General features: G+C 46.3%; 1 pseudogene; it reads left to right on the top strand.

Moving 5' to 3' along the window:
• The first annotated feature begins 3350 nt into the window (after positions 1-3350).
• Positions 3351-8564, top strand: LOC115195157 (guanylate cyclase soluble subunit beta-2-like; annotated as a pseudogene).
• The last annotated feature ends 465 nt before the right edge of the window (positions 8565-9029 follow it).

Here is a 9029-nt window from a genome sequence, read left to right as displayed (position 1 = left end):
TTTGATTTGACCTATTGGTAGATGGGTAAAAATAAAAAAGCAGACATTGAATATCCCTTTGAGCATGGTGAAGTTATTAATTATACTTTGGATGCCGTATCAATACACACAGTCACTGCAAATATACAGACTTCCTTTCTAACCAGAGAGGAAAGAAATCTCTCAGGGATCTAACAATGAGGCTAATGGTGACATTAAAATAGTTACAGAGTTTAATGGCTGTGATAGGAGAAATCTGAGAATGGATCAACAACATTGTAGTTACTCTACACTACTAACCTAAATGACAGAGTGAAAAGATGGAAGCCATTACAGAATAAAAATATTCCCAAAAAGTACACCGGCAAAAAATTTGCAAATACATTAACAATGGCTTTTTACATTAATATGTCTTGAATACAAAGCGTTATGTTTGGGCAAATCCAACACAACACATCACTTAGTATTATCTTCATATTTTCAAGCATGGTAATTATGGGTATGCTTGTCATCGGCAAGGACTAAGGAGTTTTTTAGGATAAAAAGAAACGGAATAGAGCTAAGCACAAGCAAAATCCTAGAGGAAAACCTGGTTCAGTCTGCTTTCCAACAGACACTGGGAGACAAAATCGCCTTTCAGCAGGACAATAATCTAAAACACAAGGCCAAATATACGCTGGAGTTGCTACCAAGATGACATTGAATGTTCCTAAGTGGCCTAATTACAGTTTTGACTTAAAATTGACTTGAAAATATATGGCAAGACTTGAAAATGGCTGTCTAACAATGATCAACAACCAACTTGACAGAGCTTGAAGAATTTCAAAAAGAATAATGGGCAAATACTGTACAATCCAGGTGTGTAAAGCTATTAGACACTTGCCCAGAAAGTTGGCGCATTTGGAGAGATGCGGGTAGAAACTACCCCGGTCTCTGTTGTTTTCTGATGTTGGCTCTGATAGGGACGCGTGAGGAGTGAGTTCTCTCACCAAGTCTTCATGGTGACCCATGCCCCAGAGTGCGCTTTCACACAACATCCCTGTGTAGAACAAGACAGTAAATATAGTATGAGTTTATACTGTATGTTCCGCTGTTGTTGAAGTGTTACTCGTATTACAACTGAAAAGCCTACATGCTCTAAACTGTATTTCCGCTGTGTTTTAGTATCTCTACCTTATCAGTTACACCATTGTCATTTCATTGCCTTCCATGTCAAATGACTCACGCTGTTTACAAAACCCACATAACACAAAAAGCGTTGAGAATGGCTGTGATTGGTTGTCGATTGTAAAAACTCAGTATTTAAATAAATAAACGTTCAAGGTCTTACGTGCTCCTCCTTTGGCAATGCTGCACTTGATTCAGCTGTAGGCTATTGATTCTTCTCTTCCTGAAGTTACACCAGAGATGGTCTGGGAATGAGTTCTCTACTGTCTGGTTACACACCGCATATAAGCACTTTACTGTTGGAGGGGTTTTCCTTTGGAAAAGTACATTGAATTAAAGATTAACAGAAAATACTGCCAACTGTTATGATCATTGTAAAATAAAATAAAAATTGCCGTAATGTCAGAGCAATTTTAAGTTAGTTAAAAAAAAGTAGTTCACGTGATAGTTCACTCCAAATCAATGTTTGTTTGATTCCAAATCGTCTTGACATTTTACCCTCCTTGAGGGGTCTGGAAATTTGCGACAAATTGAACATGAACGTTACTTTGATCCTGAGCAAATCCACCTTTTACAGCAATGATCAAAGTAACTTTGCGTCAGTTCACACTTTATTTTAGGGAGCCATGTGTTTTTTGGAAAGCATACCAGGAAGTATCAGTTTTTACAATTTAGTGTCTTGTCTTGTTTTGTCTTGTCTTGTTTTGTTTTGTCTTGTTTTGTCTTGTCTTGTGTTACACGTGATGTGTGGTGACACTTGTAAAATGTTATTGGGAGAACAACAGCATTTATAGCTCCAGGAAAGCATAGGCAGGAAAATTATAATTGTTTCCTTGAAAGCGCTGGGATTCAAAACACAACAGTGTAGTTTATATTGCCACTACAAAATTCAGGGCCTAATCTGTGTTCAGTCATTAAAACGCTCAGAAAAGACAGACATCTAAACTTTACAACTGTTTATGGTTTTTGCAGACTATGTCAAGTAATAATATATTAGAAAAATAAAATATCTTCCTTTTGCATCCAAAGACTGAAATGCGTTATTTACTTAAAATAGACCATATTCCTATGAGACTGTTAACCCTTAATCTCACATGCAGCCTGCAACATTGACCTGGACACTATTTCAGGACCATGGACAAGGACTTCCAACCAATAAAAGTTCAGGCAACTGTGTGTGTTCTATACTACTGATATACAGACCTACAAAACATAGAAACACATTCCTACTATTGAGTTGCACCTCCTTTTGCCTTCAGAATAGCCTCAATTTGTCGGGGTATGGACTCTACAAGGCGTCGAAAGCGTTCTACATGGATGCTGGCCTATGTTGACTTCATACTTCCCACAGTTGGGTTAAGTTGGCTGGATGTCCTTCTGGTAGTGGACCATTCTTGATACAGATGGGAAACTGTTGAGCGTGAAAAACCCAGCAGTGTTGCAGTTCTTGACACAAACCGGTGTGCCTGGCACCTACTACCATCTCCCGTTCAAAGGCACTTAAATCTTTTGTCTTGCCCATTCACCCTCTGAATGGCACACATGCACAATCCCTGTCTCAACTATCTCAAGGCTTAAAAATCCTTCTTTAACCTGTCTCCTCCCCTTCATCTACACTGATTGAAGTGGATTTAACAGAGGACATCAATAAAAGAACATGGCTTTCACCTGGATTCACTTTATCATTTTATGTAATGTTTTGTACACTCAGCGTATATTGTATCCACAGGAGGTTGGTGGCACCTTAATTGGGGAAGACAGGCTCGTGGTAATTGCTGGAGCGGAATAGGCAGAATGGTATCAAATACATCAAACGTGTGGTTTCCATGTGTTTGATGTCATTCCATTCACTCCGTTCAAGACATTATTATGAGCCGTCCTCCCCTCAGCAGCCTCCACTGATTTGATCAACTACCAAGAGAAAGAATACACATTGAGAATAATAAAATAATTGGAAGAATTGAAGACGGGATTCATGCAATAAGAAGATGGGACTGGATGCCATGCAATGTCTAATTCTCACCATATGGTGGCAGAGTAATGTGTGCGTGTGTGTGAGTGAGAGAGAGTACAAACCAGGAGGACAAGGACAGAGAGATACCAGAGAGATGGTGAGTACCAAGATGTCTGTTTGTTGATTTTAACATCAAGTCATTCTAGTTTGGCTTTTGACAACTATATCTCATATCGCTCTCTTCTTCTTCGCTGTTTGTGTTCGCAGTACGGATTCATAAACACCTGTCTGAAATCTCTGGTCATTGAGAAATTTGGTGAAGAAACATGGGAGAAACTGAGGTCTGGTGTTTTGTGTACTAAGTAACTGTTGATGTAAATTTGAAACGATTCAGGACATGAGTATGCCAATTCTCTCTATCTCTTCAGGACCCTGGCAGAGGTCCAGGACACGTTCATGACTTATGAGATATACGATGATGTTATAACTCTGTGTCTGGTGCAGGAGGCATGTACTATGCTGGGTAAGTACCAGTCTCTACGTTCTTTACAATTCTATATCGGTGTTTTATCTTGAACCAGAAACACAGGTCAGTGTTTTTGATACCCTTATATCAGTGGTTAGGAGTATCTACCTCGGGGGAGGGGGTGTGTAAGACCATGTGTTAACAACATCCCTGCTGAGGCCCTCCAGGTGAGGCCAGGTGTTAACAACGTCCCTGCTGAGGCCCTCCAGGTGAGGCCAGGTGTTAACAACGTCCCTGCTGAGGCCCTCCGGATGAGGTCAGGTGTTAACAACGTCCCTGCTGAGGCCCTCCAGGTGTGGCCAGGTGTTAACAACGTCCCTGCTGAGGCCCTCCAGGTGAGGCCAGGTGTTAACAACATCCCTGCTGAGGCCCTCCAGGTGAGGCCAGGTGTTAACAATGTCCCTGCTGAGGTCCTCCAGGTGAGGTCAGGTGTTAACAACGTCCCTGCTGAGGCCCTCCGGGTGAGGCCAGGTGTTAACAACGTCCCTGCTGAGGCCCTCCAGGTGAGGCCAGGTGTTAACAACGTCCCTGCTGAGGCCTTCCAGGTGAGGTCAGGTGTTAACAACGTCCCTGCTGAGGCCCTCCAGGTGAGGCCAGGTGTTAACAATGTCCCTGCTGAGGCCCTCCAGGTGAGGTCAGGTGTTAACAACGTCCCTGCTGAGGCCCTCCGGGTGTGGCCAGGTGTTAACAACGTCCCTGCTGAGGCCCTCCGGGTGAGGCCAGGTGTTAACAACGTCCCTGCTGAGGCCCTCCGGATGAGGTCAGGTGTTAACAACGTCCCTGCTGAGGCCCTCCGGGTGTGGCCAGGTGTTAACAACGTCCCTGCTGAGGCCCTCCAGGTGAGGCCAGGTGTTAACAACGTCCCTGCTGAGGCCCTCCGGATGAGGTCAGGTGTTAACAACGTCCCTACTGAGGCCCTCCGGGTGTGGCCAGGTGTTAACAACGTCCCTGCTGAGGCCCTCCAGGTGAGGCCAGGTGTTAACAACGTCCCTGCTGAGGCCCTCCAGGTGAGGCCAGGTGTTAACAACGTCCCTGCTGAGGCCCTCTGGGTGAGGCCAGGTGTTAACAACGTCCCTGCTGAGGCCCTCCGGGTGTGGCCAGGTGTTAACAACGTCCCTGCTGAGGCCCTCCGGGTGAGGCCAGGTGTTAACAACGTCCCTGCTGAGGCCCTCCGGGTGTGGCCAGGTGTTAACAACGTCCCTGCTGAGCTCCTCCGGGTGAGGCCAGGTGTTAACAACGTCCCTGCTGAGGCCCTCCGGGTGAGGTCAGGTGTTAACAACGTCCCTGCTGAGGCCCTCCAGGTGTGGCCAGGTGTTAACAACGTCCCTGCTGAGACCCTCCAGGTGAGGCCAGGTGTTAACAACGTCCCTGCTGAGGCCCTCCAGGTGAGGCCAGGTGTTAACAACGTCCCTACTGAGGCCCTCCAGGTGAGGCCAGGTGTTAACAACGTCCCTGCTGAGGTCCTCCAGGTGAGGCCAGGTGTTAACAACGCCCCTGCTGAGGCCCTCCAGGTGAGGCCAGGTGTTAACAACGTCCCTGCTGAGGCCCTCCAGGTGAGGTCAGGTGTTAACAACGTCCCTGCTGAGGCCCTCCAGGTGAGGCCAGGTGTTAACAACGTCCCTGCTGAGGCCCTCCGGGTGTGGCCAGGTGTTAAAAACGTCCCTGCTGAGGCCCTCCAGGTGTGGCCAGGTGTTAACAACGTCCCTGCTGAGGCCCAGTGTGGCCCAGGTGTCCCGTACCCGAGGGGTCACCCCAGAGCCTGTGGACATGACACCGTGTCACGGTTAGAATTACGGGACAGTCCACAGTCCCAAACTAAGGGGAGAGATATGCACCATTTAGTTTCACAGTTGGTGATGATATAGTGATGACAATGATGATGTGGTGGTGTTGTGGCCACAGACATGCCTTCTGAGGTGGTGCTGAAGCTTTTCGGGGAGTACTTCTTCAGCTTCTGTAAGATGGCGTACACCATGCTGCGTACGCTAGGGGGGAACCTGGTGGAATTCATTGAGAACCTGGATGCTCTTCACACCTGGCTCTTTCCTACCATGTGACCTTCTCTTTACGACCTCTACAATGGATTTACTACGTATTTCAATCCATTAAAGCCCAGACTTAAAAAAAGATTATGTATGCAATAAATATCCTTCTTCCAGGAGATGAACGCTCCCTCGTTCCGTGTGGAGAAGAATGAGGATGGGAGGATGTTGCTTCATTACTACTCGGACAGGAAAGGCCTATATCACATTGTGCCAGGTATGGTAATCATCCATACCTAAAATGTACCTTTAATCTAAGGAGGTTATCTCTTTTCTCTCTGTGCAGGCATCATTGAGGCGGTGACTAAAGACTTCTTTGACAGCGAAGTGAGCATGACCATCCTTAACCAATCAGAGGAAGACGAGCGCACAGGGAAGAAAGAGGGTCAAAGAGGGATTTCCCGCCCCAAAGAGAGAACAAGGAGGTAACCAAGGAGGATGAGGAGATTGATAGGAGGGTGAGAAGTTAATTTTTGTATTTAAATTTGTCATGATTCAAAACAAGAGTCAAGTAGCAGTGTTTAAGTATTACATGTTTTATAACGGAATGAAAGTAGAATGAGGTCTAGAGGGTTAAAAAATAAGAGCAAAGTAGACTACACCCAGCAGACACTGTGGCCTCCAGGGGTTGAGTGTGAGATCCCTGGTGTATTCCTCTGGTCTGGTAACAGCATCAAGCACAGGCATTGGAGAGGATGAGAGCCAGGTGTGCCAGTCTGCCCCACTGCCCTGCTGGGAAAAGATCACACTGGGACATGGTTAGGAGCGTTGTCATGTTTGGAAAAGGTTGGGCTCTTTCTTTACTTGAAGTGTTCACTCCAAAAGCAAAGTTTGTTGGACGCTTTCATGTTGATATGAGAACGATTCTTCCATGCTCAACTCAGAGGTTCAGTCAAACTCCCCTTCTCTGATCCGATGTCTGATTGTGCAGGTTGAATCTGCATTGTGTCCATGGTATGACTGAATAACTCCCCTGTACCCAGGTCAGATGGTGTGGATGGAGTCTCTGGGCTGTATGGTGTACCTGTGCTCCCTGAAGCTGCGCAGCCTGCAGGAGTTGGAGGAGAGGGGTCTGCACATCTCCGACATCGCCCAGCACGACACCACCCGAGACCTCATCCTGCTTAACCAACAGCGTCTGGCCGAAATGGAGCTGTCCAATTAGCTGGAGCGCAAAAAGGCACATACATCTCTCCTTCTTTGTCCGTGTCTCATCTCAATGTTTTCTCATCCTCTTTGTCTATCATGTTGTAATTTCATAGGAGGAGCTGAGGATCCTCTCACGCCACCTCGAGACGGAGAAGAAGAAGACGGAGACTCTGCTCTACGCCATGTTGCCTCGCCACGTAGCCAACCAGCTGAAGGAGGGCAAGAGGGTGGAAGCAGGTACGATGGCAATGTCTGCCTAATTCCATATCTACCTGGTCCTCCAGACAGGGCCAGCATATCTGCTGCCTTTTATTTTGGTCTACTCTTCAAATGAGCTAGAAGACCTGTGTAATGAAAAGTGTGGCCGTTACAAACATCTCTACTTCACCTTTCTCCCTCTATTTCAGGTGAGTTCCAGGTGTGCACCATCCTATTCAGTGATGTGGTCACCTTCACCAATATCTGTGCTGCCTGCGAGCCCAGCCAAATCGTCAACATGCTCAACTCCATGTACTCCAAGTTCGACCGCCTAACCAGCGTCCATGACGTGTACAAGGTATACAGAGAGAAAGAGAGAGGTACATGAAGGGGTAAATGAAAGTTTGAATGAAGGAGAGGCGATAAGGGAAGGAAAATACTTTCAACTATTGAGATGCAGCCAACGTTTCAATGAGTGCTCTGAACGCCTCGGCTCTTCCAGGTGGAGACTATTGGAGACGCCTACATGGTGGTGGGTGGGGTTCCCATTCCAGCTGACAGCCATGCAGAGCGGGTGGCTAACTTTGCCCTGGGTATGCATATCGCTGCCCGGGAGGTGACCAACCCTCTCACTGGGCAACCCATCCAGGTGACTTTATAGTCCAAAATGAGCTGTTCTTTAATGAAGCTATGGAATTGTGCTTTAAAGTGACGGCATGTGTGTGTGTGTGTGTGTGTGTGTGTGTGTGTGTGTGTGTGTGTGTGTGTGTGTGTGTGTGTGTGTGTGTGTGTGTGTGTGTGTGTGGCGTACGTGTACCAGATTCGGGTGGGTCTGCACACAGGTCCAGTGCTGGCTGGTATGGAGAGTCACGGAGTGCCTGACCACATACACCTCAGCCCCTTCACATACAGGTAGTGCCAACATGGCTCCCATTCAGATTTGCCAATAAAGTTGGCCGAAGAACTTAGTTTTTATGGTTCTGATTCTCTCTAACTATACCTATCTGCAGTGCGCTAGAAGTTAAGGGCTTTGACATCCTGGAAAGAGGAGCGATCCAGGTGAAGGGGAAAGGCCTGATGACCACCTACTTCCTGCTGCAGAACCTGTGTGTGTCTGAGGACACCATCATGGCCAGAGGGACAGGAGAGCCCTGCGTGTACAGAGACAACCAGCAGGGGGCGGGAGAGAGCGAGAGAGGTGAGGCAATTTGGGTTTGTTCGAATTGCTAGCTAGTAGGGAGAAAAAAAGGTTATTAAACAACAAAATGTGTTTATTATTGGACAAGTTATACAGCCTTCATTACATATCAGAAGATATGAAAGATTCAGTTTCATATCATACAGCCAGATAAAGGAGTCTTTCTTGTCCCATTTAGACACAGAAGAACCAGACAGTGTGAGAAAGGAGGAAACGAATGGCCAAACCACGGCATCTGCTTCTTCTTCCAGTGACCTCACCAACGAAGACACACCTTTTCTGGGAGACACTACACCTTTTCAAAAGGGCCACCTCAACGACGTGAACTCACGATTCTGCCGACTGCTCTAAGTATGTGGAGTTGGACTCCATTTGGAAGCACATCGTTTGAGAATCTGAGACCATTTAGGAAATGAAATGTTGAACTCCACAAAGGCATGCTAGTTCTGACAGTTTTCAAAGAATCGACAATGTTTCTACATATGCTTGCTAACCCACTGGGCACAGATGTCAATTCAATGTCTATTCAATGCTGCTATTTCAATAATTTCATTGAAATGACGTGGAAACAATGTTGATTAAACCACTGTGTGCCCAGTGGGAAGTGTTATAAATACTGTAGACAAAAAGTGATAAATCGGTATCTCAAATGTTTGTTGATGATCCAATGATCTCCACGTTGATGCAACATTGTAACCACATTGACAAAATTATGTTTAGATATTATAAACAGATTGATTCAATCTGTGGGAGACTCCTGGGGGACTGCTGGGGGACACCTGGGGTTTCTATGGGGTGGGGACACCCTCTCTGTCA

This window comes from Salmo trutta, chromosome 6 (assembly GCF_901001165.1).
Source record: "Salmo trutta chromosome 6, fSalTru1.1, whole genome shotgun sequence".
In the NCBI taxonomy this organism is placed as follows: Eukaryota; Metazoa; Chordata; class Actinopteri; order Salmoniformes; family Salmonidae; genus Salmo; species Salmo trutta.
This window is presented reverse-complemented; position numbering and strand designations above follow the sequence as displayed.